General features: G+C 46.0%; 1 non-coding gene across 1 annotated transcript; it reads right to left on the reverse strand.

The window, feature by feature from the left end:
- Positions 1-388: 388 nt before the first annotated feature.
- LOC119949722 lies at positions 389-526 on the reverse strand. Its single transcript, XR_005457263.1, has one exon. It is a non-coding gene; the product is annotated as a small nucleolar RNA SNORA7 (small nucleolar RNA).
- Positions 527-13,652: the final 13,126 nt, after the last annotated feature.

Consider the following 13,652-nt stretch of genomic DNA (forward strand, 5'->3'; position numbering starts at 1 on the left):
GCCCCATGTGGGACAGGGACTGTGTCCAATCCGATTTGCATGTATCCACCTCAGCGCTTAGTACAGTGACACAAAGTAAGCACTTAACAAATACCATCATTATTACTACATAATAATAATAATTGTGGTATTTGTTAAGTGCCGCTTCAGGAGTAACAGTAGTCTTGCCTTATGCCATCGAGTCGCTTCCAACCCATAGCGACACCACAGACCCATCTCTCTCAGAACGCCCCGCTCTCCATCTGCAATCGTTCTGGTAGTGGAGCCATAGAGTTTTCTTGGTAAAAATACAGAAGTGGTTTACCACTGCCACTTTCCATGCAGTCAACTCGAGTCTCCGCCCTCGACTCTCCCCCATGCTGCTGCTGCCCAACACAGGTGAGTTTTGACTTGTAGCAGATTGCCTTCCACTCAATAGCCACTGCCCAAGCTAGGAATGGAATAGGCAGGCCTCTGCTTGACTCTCCCTCCCGTAGCTGAGACTGATAGAGTACCGGAAACTCTCCAGGGCTGACCCTGAGAGGGAAGTAACGTTAGTAGTACCATTTTATTTATTTTTTATTTATTATGGTATATTGTTAAGCACTTACTATGTGTCAAGCACTGGACTAAGTGCTGGGGTAGATACAAATTAATCAGGTTGGACACAGTTTCTGTCCCAAATGGGGCTCACAGTCTAAGGAATAGCACTTATTAAGCACTTACTATGGTGCAAAGTACTGTACTGTGTTGGGAAAGAAATACATGGCTGAGGAGTAAGTAGGCATGGTCCCTGGCCCTCAATCTAAGAGTGAGGAGGGGGGAGGGCATTGGAGGCAGACACGTAAGGAAAGAAAATACATAAGGCAAAGAGGAAAATACAGAAGGCAAAGGCGATGACAAGCATGAAAAGAGCAGCAGGATTTCAGGCTCCTCTCGACTTTGACCGACAGTCAGAGAAGTCACAGCAGCAGTTACAGTGGTGACCTTCTCACCTTTCTAAAAGCTTTTAGAAAGCTGAGAAGGTCACAGGCTGTCGATGGTCGAGCCCTTCCTGAGTTGGAGCAGGGGCTGATGGGAGTCCCGGTGTCAAGGGGGAAGGGTACGTCACCCTAATGAGAAAATACAATGAAGAAACAGAGTGTTTCTTAGAAAGATTCAATCAAAATCCAATGCAGGAATACTAATGTGGAATAAATTTATTGTAAGGAGGGATTTTGATGCCACATTTAGAAGTAATGCTTTTACTTGAAAAAAGTCATTGGGTTATATGGGATTGGCAAACCTAACATTAATGGCTCACTTTTGTTGAATGAATGAGTCGCATATCACCTCATGAACACAAACACCATCTTTTACCTGTCAGTGAAAAGAAAAACATCCTGGATTCATCCATTATCTAAACAGCTGCATCTTGCTGATTACATCACAGTGCAGCAAAGAGACCTTCAAAGGTGCAGACTGCAGCAGCCATGTCTGGAATAGAGAGCTGGATACCATCAGTTAACGGCATATATTGAGTGCTTTCTGTGTGCAGAGCACTGAACTAAGTGCTTGGGAGAGTACAATATAACAATGAACAGACACATCCCTTTCCCACAACAAGCTTACAGTCTAGAGGTTGAGCTCACAGTCTACATCTCATAAGGTCCTTAGAACCACTGCACCAAAAAGTGATTTCCATACCACCAAAATAAAAAAATAACTGAATGCTAAACTTCTGGACTCTTCTCAGGATCGCACCTGCAGAGTTTCCAGTATTCTACCAGTCTGGGCTACGATAGGGAGAGTGAAGCAGGGGCTTACCCATTCCATTCCTAGCTTGGGCAGTGGCTCACGAGGGGAAGGCAATCTGCTACAAGTCAAAACTCATCTGTGCTTGGCAGCGGCAGCATGCGAGGGAGTCGAGGGTGGAGACTCACGTTTACTACATAAGAAGGTGATGGTAAGCGACTTCCATAATTCTATCAAGAAAACTCTATGAAGACACTACCAGAACAATTGCAGATGGAGGTGGGGTGTTCTAGGAGCAATGTGCCCAGGGAGTTGCTATGGGTCGGATCGACTCGACAACATAAGTCAAGACAGACTTCTGGAGGATGAAGATATCTGCAAGGAATTCTGCAGCAACATCACATCTGCCCTGCCAAAACAACTATATCAAAATGAAAAGCAGCATGGCCTAGTCGAAAGACAACGAGCCTGGGAAAGGACCTGGGTTCTAATCCTGGCTCCGCTGCTCGCCCGCTGTATGACCTTGGGTAAGTCACTTCAATTCTCTGTGCCTCAGTTCCCTCATCTGCCTCATCTCATCTCCCTCATCATCCCTCATCTGGTCTCCCGTGCCATGCACCACATGCAGTGCCTCAGCTCCCTGCGCCCAGGAACCAGTCCCGCCCACCAAGTCCGCCAGCCACCACAGCCCATCACCTGGTCTCCGGATGCCCTCCACACTCTCTACTACTTCCTGAGGTGCCCGCAGATGGAGTCCATGGAGAACCCCAACCTAGACCCCCCAAGGATGACTCTGAATAATGAACGACTGTGAGCCCACTGTTGGGTAGGGACCGTCTCTATATGTTGCCAACTTGTACTTCCCAAGCGCTTAGTACAGTGCTCTGCACAGAGTAAGCGCTCAATAAATATGATTGAATGAATGAATGAATGCAAAATGGAGATTCAATCCTGTTTTCCCTCTTACTTCATTCATTCATTCATTTACTCATTCATTCCATTGTATTTATTGAGCGCTTTCTGTGTGCAGAGCACTGTACTAAGCACTTGGGAGAGTACAATGTAACAATCAACAAATTCCCTGCCCACAACAAGCTTACAGTCTAGAGGGGGGAGACAGACATCAGTATAAATAAATAAATTACAGATAAGTGCTGTGGGGTTGGGGGGTGGGGAGAACAAAGGGAACAAGTCAGGGTGATGCAAAAGGGAGTGGGAGAAGAGGAAATGGAGGGGCCTAACCTGGGAAGGGCTCTTGGAGGAGATGTGCCTTCAGTAAGGCTTTGAAGAGGGGGAGAGTCATTGTCTGTCAGATTTGAGGAGGAAGGGCGTTCCAGGCCAGAGGCAGGACCAGGGGTAGGCGGCGAGACAGGCGAGATAGAGGCAGAGTGAAAAGGTTAGTACCAGAGGAGCCAGGTATGGAAGCTGGGTTGTAGAAGAAGAGTAGCGAGGTGAGGTAGGAGGGGGCAAGGTGATACAGTGCTTTGAAGCCGATGGTGAGGAGTTTTTGTTTGATGTGGAAGTGGATGGGCAACCACTGGAGTTTCTTGAGGAGGGGGGTGATATGTTCTGAATGTTTTTGTAGAAAAATGATTTGGGCAGCAGAGTAAAGTATGGACTGGAGTCAGGAGAGACAAGAGGCTGGGCAGTCAGCAAGAAGGCCAATGCAGTAATCCAGGCAGGATAGGATGAGTGATTGGATTTATGTGGTAGCAGTTTGGATGAAGAGGTAAGGGAGGATTTTAGCAAAGTTGTGAAGGTGGGACTAACAGGATTTAGTGATGGATTGAATATATGGGTTGAATGAGAGAGAGGAGTCAAGGATCACACCAAGGTTACAGGCCTGTGAGACAGGAAGGATGGTGAGGCCGTCTACAGTGATGAGAAAGTCAGGGGGAGGATAGAGTTTGGGTGGGAAGATAAGGAGTTCAGTTTTGGACATGTTAAGCTTGAGGTGACAGGGGGACATCCTAGAAGAGAAGTCTTGAAGGCAAGAGGAAATGTGAGACTGGAGAGGAGAGAGATCAGGGCTGGAGATGGAGATTTGGGTATCATCTGCATAGAGGTGATAATTGAAACCATGGGAGCGAATGAGTTCCCCAAGGGAGTAGATGAAGAATAAAAGGGGACCCAAAACTGAACCTTGAGGGACCCCCCCAGTTAGGGGACATCAAACTTAGCCTGTGAGCCCCATATGGTCTTGTATCTACCTCAGCGCTTAGTTCAGTGCTTGGCCCATAGTAAGCACTTACAGAAAAACCATTATTATTATTATTGTTATTATTATTAAACCATAACCCCCAACATACACAATGAATGGAATGTTGTATTCGAGGAGAGAAACGGAGTGGAGAGGAGAGGCGAGGCAAGGAGAGGAGAGAGGAAAGTTTGATTTGTCCTACAGGGCCTCCTCTTTAAGAGTAGAAGGTGTGTCCAGGAGAAGATTGAAACGTTTTTGCAATCACTTCAGGATTCCCTCCTCGTCTGTGATGAGCCTGGAGCCATCTTCACTCATCAGAGATACCAAATGGCATAAACAGGGCCATATCATGACTTTAGCAATGTGTAGAAGTTTGAGGTTTTGTGGCGGTCTGCATAGCCCTGAATCTATTCCACTGGACATCTCATCACCTTTCACTCATGTTCCTTTATCTAATTTGCATGCTGGGGTGGAGGTTTCTTAAAGCCTCACTCCTATGTTTTTAAGATTCCACAAGGTGCTACTTATAGGCCTAGTGTAAAGAGCACAGAACTGGGAATCAGAAGACCTGGGTCTTAATCCTGGCTCTCTCACCTACCTGTTGTGTGACCTTGGGCTAGTCACTTAATGCCCCTGTGCCTCAGTTTCCTCAGCTTTAAAATGGGGATAAAATACCTGTTCTCTTGTCCCCTGAAGCAACGAACCCCGTGTGGGCCAAAGTCTGTGTCGGATCTGATTCTCCTGTATCTGCCACAGCTCTTGGCATGTAGAAAGCTCTTAACATTTATCACAGTGATTACTGAGGCTAGGCTGGGGCAACTGTCGAATCACATCCCGACTTTCGGTTGCCTGCAAGATCCTAGTCGGAGTACTCAACTACTAAATCCCCAAGATAGTTGCTAAAATCAAGACTAGCTTTCATATTGATGGACTGTTCAACCCTCAACTGTCTGGCACAAAGGCCTCGCAACAACTATTAACTAAAGATGTTGATAATTCTTCCTAGGGACAGTAACCATTACCTATCAGGGAAGATATAAATACAAACATCAGCTTACATTTCTTTTCAGATATATCAGTCTTCTTGGCAAACAGTTTCAGTCGGGGCCATTGGACAGATCCTCCTTTTGACCCCATATCTAATTAACATCCTCCAATCCTTCCCATCTTCTTGATTCTTGTTTTCCCTCTGGGATATATCTTGATATGCAGGAAGATGAAAGAGGAGCACTAGCCTCATTTTGCTGCTACTCCCTTTTGTTCCTTCAAGCCAAATACCTCGTTCTCACCTCTCTCTCTGCCAACCCTTTGCTCATGCCCTCCAGCCTGGAACTTCTTCCCCCTTCACATCTGGCGGATCACTGCCCTCTCCATAGTCAAAGCTCTTCTAAAATTGCATCTCATTCATTTTACTCTCATTTCTCCAGCCCCTACTACCATGTCAGCACTTCCACGTCACCTGTGCACAGTGGTGCTCACTCTCTAAGCATTTGGATACTCCCCCACCCCCACGTAGCACTTACGTACAGATCTTTAAACTCTCTTGCTTCCCCTGCCTGTAATGGATTTTACAGTCTCCTCCAGTAGATTGTAAGCTCCTCCAAGGGAGGGATCATGTCTACTAACTCTATTGTACTTCCCCAAGCATTTAGTTCAGTGATCGGCACAAAGTAAGTGGTCAATAAATACTAGTGATCGATTGACCAATTGATTGGGTTCACACAGTACAAGTAGTTGCCATTCAAATGGAGCTGCCAGAGATATAATAATGATAGTATTTTTCAAGTGCTTACTATGGGCCAAGCACTTTTCTAAGCACTGGTGTAGATGCAAAGTACTCAGGTTGACCCAAATGGGGCTCACAGTCTTAATCCCCATTTTACAGATGAGGTAACTGAGGAAAAGAGAAGTTAAGTGACTTGCCCAAGGTCATACAGCAGACAAGTGGCAGAACCAGGATTAGAATCCATGTCCTCTGATTACCAAGCTTGTGTTCTTTGCCACTAGGCCATGTTGCTTCTCAAGGTATCTGCCTGGATTGCAGATACACCTGGTTCCACCTTGAATTGTTGTTTGTTTGTTTTATGATACTTGCTAAGCGCTTACTATGTGTCAAACACTGTTCTAAGCACTGAAGTAGATACAAGTTAATTAGGTCGGACACAGCCCCTGTCCCACATGTGGGCTGACAGTCTTAAGTAGGAGGGTGAACAGGTATCGAATCCCCATTTTACAGTTGAGGAAACTGAGGCACAGAGAAGTTAAGTGACTTACCCAAGGTCACACAGCAAGCAATTGGCAGAGCACTTGGCAGAGCTGGGATTACAAGCCAGGATTGCTCTTTCCACTAGACCACGCTGCTTCTCTGGAGAGTAGTGAAAGGCATTACACTTTTCTATTTACTGGTTGGGAAGATTGCAAAGAGAATGATAGATGATCTCAAATAACTGTTGAATGTGTTCAGTGCATTTCAGTGCTGGAAGGGCAGACTGAGATATAATGATAAAACTGTGGTACGGAGGTTTGCACAGGTGTCTCTTGGCTAGAACCAAAATGCTATAATCTTAATTTAAAAAAAAATTAAAGTTTATAAATTAGGACACAAGGGCTCCAAAGGATTAGGAATTTTTTTACAGAAGCTGCTGAAAACATGAAGAATTACACGTTAATACAAAGATATAAGTATTGGAAACTAAGCCCTCATTTCCCCCAACCATTCTGCCCTCTGCTTCAACTCTGCACTTGGCTACGAGTCTCAAAGTGTAATTCCTCAGGTTTTCAGCAGGTTGAAGGATATGTACTTAAAATGCACACCTTTTCCCCTAACTGTAATTTAAGGTCTGTCACCCCCTGTGGACTGCAAGCTCCTTGTGGGCAGGGATTGTGTCTGCCAACTATTGTACTGTACTTTCCTAAGAGTTTGTATAGTGCTCTGCACACAGTAAGTGTGTAATAAATGCACTATCCAACAACAATGTCCAGCCTGGGAGATAGAGATACAATCAACTCTCATTATGCTTAATCCCAAACCTCCTCCCAAATGTTTTTGTTGAGAGACCAGTACGGCCAAGTGGAAAGAGCACAGGACCAGGAGTCAGAGGCTCTGGCCTCTAATCCTGACTCTGTCACTTGCCTGCTGGGTGACTCTGGGCAAGTCACTTAACGTTTCTGTCTCAGTTATCTTACCTGCAAAATGGGGGTTCAATACCTGTTCTCCCACCCTCTTCAATGTGAGTCCCATTTGGGACAGGGACTGAGAATGATCTGATTATCTTGTATCTATCCCAGTACTTAGCACAGGGCATTGCACATAATAAAGACTTAAATAGTGGATAGAGCACGGCCCAGGGGGTCAGAAGGACCTGAGTTCTAATTCTGACTTCACCACTTTCATTCATTCATTCATTCAATCGTATTTATTGAGCACTTACTGTGTGTAGAGCACTGTACTAAGCACTTGGGAAGTACAAATTGGCAACATATAGAGACGGTCCCTACCCAACAGCGGGCTCACAGTCTAGAAGGGGGAGACAGACAACAAAACAAAACATATTAACAAAATAAAACAAATAGAATAAACATGTACAAATGTCTGCTGTGTGACATTGGGCAAGTCACTTCACTTCTCAGGGGCTCAGTCACCACATCTGTAAAATGGGGATTAAGAATGAGAGCCCCACATGGGACAGGGACTGTGCCTAACCTGATTAGCTTGTATCCACCCCACTTAGTACAGTGCCTGGCACATGGTAAGCTCTTAACAATACCACCATCATCATCAATACTATTTTGAAAGATTTTTGTACTGAAAATGGCTCCGATTGACACATCAGGCAAAAGCTCCTCACCCTCGGCTTCAAGGCTCTTCATCACCTCGCCCCCTCCTACTTCACCCACCTTCTCTCCTTCTACAGCCCAGCCAGCACCCTCCGCTCCTCTGCCGCTAATCTCCTCACTGTGCCTCGTTCTCGCCTGTCCCGCCGTCGACCCCTGGCCCACGTCATCTCCCTGGCCTGGAATGCCCTCCCTCCCCACATCCACCAAGATAGCTCTCTTCCTCCCTTCAAAGCCTTACTGAGAGCTCACCTCCTCCAGGAGGCCTTCCCAGACTGAGCCCCCTCCTTCCTCTCCCCCTCCTCCCCCTCCCCATCCCCCCCGCCTTACCTCCTTCCCCTCCCCACAGCACCTGTATATATGTATATGTCTGTACATATTTATTATCGTATTTATTTATTTATTTAATTTGTACATATTTGTTCTATTTATTTTATTTTGTTAATATGTTTTGCTTTGTTGTCTGTCTCCCCCTTCTAGACTGTGAGCCCGCTGTTGGGTAGGAACCGTCTCTATATGTTCCCAACTTGTACTTCCCAAGCGCTTAGTACAGTGCTCTGCACACAGTAAGCGTTCAATAAATACAATTGAATGAATGAATGAATCAACACACACATGCCAAGCATATGTGGCCACGCACATAAGTGGCCATGCTTACATACATACATATCCCTTTGGCTGGGTGACTGGAGGAAGGCCCAGCACCAGAGTGAGCTTTGGGGAAGGTATAAGCACCTGCTCCCCATGTAGGGTTTGGGGAACAGGAAACCCGATTCACTAAGACACAACTGTAAACCCAATGGTGGACTCTGTTTCTTCCCACTAGAGTAAGGGGTGATTTGAGAGTCCCCCAAGGGATGTCCGGAATTCTTTAGTGCCAACCAAGGCCACCTGATCGGAGGAAGAAGAGACAGCCCTGCCCGCCTTACTTTTCAATATTGGGTGAGTTAGAATTTGGGGTAGGAGTCCCTGGGTACCCAATTGGCAAGGTTGTATCTGGGCACTACTTCTTCTTTGAGCTGCAGAGGCAGGAGAGACAAGGACTCAATGCCTAACCTAGCCCCAGGATCCCAGCATCTCCCGATGTGTTGATCGTTGCTCGATTTAGCATTTTGATTTGTGCATTTGTCTGTGAAGCTCACGTGGGACAAGGACTGTGTCCGAACTGATGATCTTGTATCTACCTCCATCGCTTAGTATGGTGCTCGGGACATAGTAGGCGCTTAACAAGTACCACGCATTATTACCATCATCGTCGTCATCATGGTTGGCAAACACATGTGCCCTGCCAGCCAGTCCTTCCCATTCCCTGGGGAAAAGAAGCATTGCAGTGTCTGGAGGTCAAGGGTTGAGTTTGCAAAACTCTCTCTCCAGGTTCCTGCCACGGGAAGCCCTCATGAACTCCAAGTTCACAGAAATCTGACCAAAGTTCCAAGCTGCCCTGTAAAATGACATTACACTATCGAAGGTTAGCCCCCATAACCACGTGTGCCAGTATGACTGAGGAGTTTGCTACGAGACTAGCATCCTCTTCTGCACTGTTTACCTTGCTACTAGCAAGGTAGCTGCATGGCTTAGTGGAAGGAGCACGGGCTTGGGAGTCACAGGTCATGGGTTCTAATCCCAGCTCCGCCACTTATCAGCTGTGTGACTTTGGACAAGTCACTTAACTTCTCTGCACCTCAGCTATCTCATCTGTAAAATGGGGATTAAGACTGTGAGCCCCACATGGGACAACATGATTACCTTGTATCTACCCCAGCACTTAGAATAGTGCTTGGTACATAGTAAGCACTTAACAAATACCATCATCATCATCATCATCATCATTACCACTAAAAGGTTTGTCCTATACCGGCCCTGCCTCTGTTTGGAGCCAGCCTCTTGGTATAATGATTGATTGTGGTGTTTGCTAAGCACTTACTATGTGCCAAGCACTGGATTAAGCACTGGACTACATGCTGGGGAAGAGACAAGATAATCAGGTCAGTCACAGTTCCTGTTCCACATGGGACTCACGGTCTAAGGGGAGGGAGAACAAGTATTGATTTCCCATTTTACCAATGAGGAAATTGAAGCACAGGGAAGTGAAATGATTCACCTAAGGTCACACGGCAGTCAAGTGTTCTGTAGCAGATCCAGGTTTTCTGGCCACATAGGTGGTTGACACCATGTGCACCCTTTAGCGGTGCTGTGATAATGTGGATGGGGCCATAGAGCTTCTTTAGTAATGAGGAACACTCCTTAGTTTTGATGGTGGAGAGTATCAGTTAATCATATTTATTGAGCACTTACTGTGAGCAGAGCACTGTGCAAAGCACTTGGGAGAGTACAATATAACAAGGTTGGTAGACGTGTTCCCTGCACACAAGGGACTTACTAACCCTGGAGCTCTTCAGCCTTGGTTACACATGTTTCTTAGCTTTGGCCACATAGGTGGTTGACACCATGTGCACCCTTTAGTGGTGCTGTGATAATGTGGATGAGGCCATAGAGCTTCTTTAGTAATGAGAAACACTCCTTAGTTTTGATGGTGGAGAGTATTAATTAATCATATTTATTGAGCACTTACTGTGTGCAGAGCACTGTGCAAAGCACTTGGGAGAGTACAATATAACAAAGTTGGTAGACGTGTTCCCTGCACACAAGGGACTTACTAACCCTGGAGCTCTTCAGCCTTGGTTACACGTTTCTTAGCTTATTTTGTATGTTCCATTGCAAGTTTTTAGTAGGCCTCTCATGTGTTATAATCATGAAGAACTACAAGGTGTTTTTCCACCTCTTGCTTTGCTGCAAAAAGCATTTTCATCTCTGAATCATTTTCATCAAACCAGGCACGGTATTATCTTTTTGCCATACTCAGTCCTGATGGCTCCCTGATGATTCAGAGTCTCGGAGAAACGCCCATTTGTTATTCACATTGGTACTTGAGAGTGAGGTTCCTTGTTCCAGTAGACTGCTGTGACGTGGTCAAAAAGCACTTTGCAGTTTTATTTATTACCGAGGAGGTTGAGGTGGAATGGTTTTAATGGTCTGGATGCTGCTTTTTGATGCGGTGATGTATTGAGAGATCAAATTTGGAGTTCATGAGTGGTCCAGCGTTCGGTCTCGTGTGTCATTGCCGTGAGCTGAAGATTATTATTATTATTATTATTATTATTATTATTATTATTATTATGGCATTTATTAAGCACTTACTATGTGCAAAGCACTGTTCTAAGCGCTGGGGAGGTTACAAGGTGATCAGGTTGTCCCATGGGGGGCTCACAGTCTTAATCCCCATTTTACAGATGAGGGAACTGAGGCCCAGAGATGTTAAGTGACTTGTCCAAAGTCACACAGCTGACAAGTGGCAGAGCTGGGATTTGAACCCATGACCTCTGACTCCAAAGCCCGTGCTCTTTCCACTGATCCACGCTGCTTCTCATAAGATCTCGTAAGATCTTTCAAGTCCCACTGATGGAGGATAGTATGACTATCAATGGTATTTAGTGAGTGCTTATTGCATGGCACTGTACTAAGTGCTTGGGAGAGGTAGACCCATTCCCTGCCCACATCTCGGGGATGTCACTGTTTAGACCTTGGGTGCACCCTTGGCATCTTTCTTTCGTTTGGGAAACAGAGGATCAAGTTGGTGATCACAAGCTGATGCTTAGCATTGCCCGCCCCATCTTCAAGGTCCTCCTAAATCACATCTCCAGGAAGCCTTCCCAGATTAATTTCCCCTCTCTCCAACGTATTTCCCACTATTGCCTCGTTAGCATTTCCCTATCACCCAAGCACTTGGGTTCTCCCTTTCCTTTCCTTGACCCCCTACACTTATGTCTATGTCTTCAATCAGTGGTACTTATTAAGTGCTTAGTGTGTGCAGAACACTGTACTAAGTGCTTGGGAGAGCACAGTACAATAGAGTAGGTAGACTTCGTACTCTGCCCTCAAGGAGCTTACGGTTTAGAGGGGGAGATGGACATGAATTACAGATATTGGAAATGGCAGAGTATAAGGATATGCACATATATGCTGTGGGGCTGAGGGGCGAGGGAGTGTCAAAGTGCTCAAGGGCTTCAGACCCAGGTGCAACAGGGATGCAGAGTGACGGGGAACAGGATTGAGAAATGAGGGGTTAGTCAGGGAAGGCCTCTGGGAGGAGACATGATCCTAGTGGGGCTTTGAAGATGGGGAGAGTGGTTGTCTGTTGGATATGAAGTATTTGTTATTCACCCCACCTTCAACCCCATAGCCCTTACATACATAGCCTTTACACTTTTGCCATTTTTCCTATCTGTAATTTATTTTAATGTCTGCCTCCCCCTCTAAACTGCAAGCTCCTTGTGGGCTGGGAATATGTTCACCAGCTCTATTACAGTGTTCTCTCCCGAGCACCTAGGACAGTGCTCAGCACACAATAGCACTCAATTAATACAATCGACTGATTGATTGATAAAGGGGAAGGGAATCCGGGCCAGAGAGAGAAGATGTGGTCATGGTGTTGGTGGTGAGACAGAGTAGATGGAGGAAGAATGAATAGATTGATGTTAGAAGAATGAAGTGTGTGGGCTGGGTGGTAATAGGTGACTAGCGAGGAAAGGGAGGGTAGGAGAGCTGATTGAGTCCCTTAAAGCCGATGGAAAGGAACCCACAACGCGCTTACAGTCTAGAGGGGAAGACAGACATTTATATAAATAAAGAAATTACAGATATGTACTTGGTGTCATCCTCGACCCCACTCTCTCGTTCACCCCACACATCCAATCCGTCACCAAAACCTGCCAGTCTCACCTTCACAACATTGCCAAGATGCACCCTTTCCTCTCCATACAAACCGTTACCTTGCTGGTTCAATCTCCCATCCTATCCCGACTGGATTACTGTATCAGCCTCCTCTCTGATCCCCCATCCTCCTGTCTCTCCCCACTTCAGTCTATACTTCACTCTGCTGCCTGGATTATCTTTGTACAGAAACGCTCTAGGCATGTCACCCCCCTCATCAAAAATCTCTAGTCGTTGCCTATCAACCTTCATGTCAAGCAAAAACTCCTCGCTATTGGCTTCCAAGCTCTCCATCAACTCTCCCCCTCCTACCTCACCTCCCTTCTCTCCTTCTCCAGCCCAGCCCACACCCTCCGCTCCTCTACCGCTAACCTCCTCACTGTGCCTCGTTCTCGCCTGTCCCACCATCTACCCCTGGCCCACATCCTTCCCCTGGCCCGGAATGCCCTCCCTCCACCAAGCCAGCTCTCTTCCTCCCTTCAAAGCCCTACTGAGAGCTCACCTCCTCCAGGAGGCCTTCCCAGATTGAGCCCCCTTTTTCCTCTCCTCCTCCCCATCCCCCCTGCCCTACCTCCTTCCCCTCCCCACTTGCATATATTTGTACAGATTTATTACTCTATTTTACTTGTACATATTTACTATTCTATTTGTTTTGTTAATGATGTGCATATAGCTATAATTCTACTTGTTCTGACAATTTTGACACCTGTCTACATGTTTTGTTTTGTCTTTCTCCCCCTTCTAGACTGTGAGCCCGTTGTTGGGTAGTGACCGTCTCTGTATGTTGCCGACTTGTACTTCCCAAGCGCTTAGTACAGTGCTCTGAACACAATAAGCGCTCAATAAATATGACTGAATGAATGAATGAATGAATATGTGCTGTGAGGCTGGGAGGGGGGATGAATAGAGTAAAAAAGTCAGCGTGATGCAGAAGGTAACTGAAAAAAAGGAAAATAGGACTTAGGGAAGGCCTCTGGGAGATGTGCCTTCAATAAGGCTTTGAAGTAAGGATCAGCATAGTAGCAGCTTGGATGGAGAGAAAGGGGAAGATTCTAGAGAGGTTGTAAAGAAAGAACCTACAGAATTTGGCGACAGATTGAATATGTGGGTTAAATGAGAGAGGTGAGTCAAAGAT

Source organism: Tachyglossus aculeatus, chromosome X2 (genome assembly GCF_015852505.1).
Source record: "Tachyglossus aculeatus isolate mTacAcu1 chromosome X2, mTacAcu1.pri, whole genome shotgun sequence".
NCBI lineage: Eukaryota > Metazoa > Chordata > Mammalia > Monotremata > Tachyglossidae > Tachyglossus > Tachyglossus aculeatus.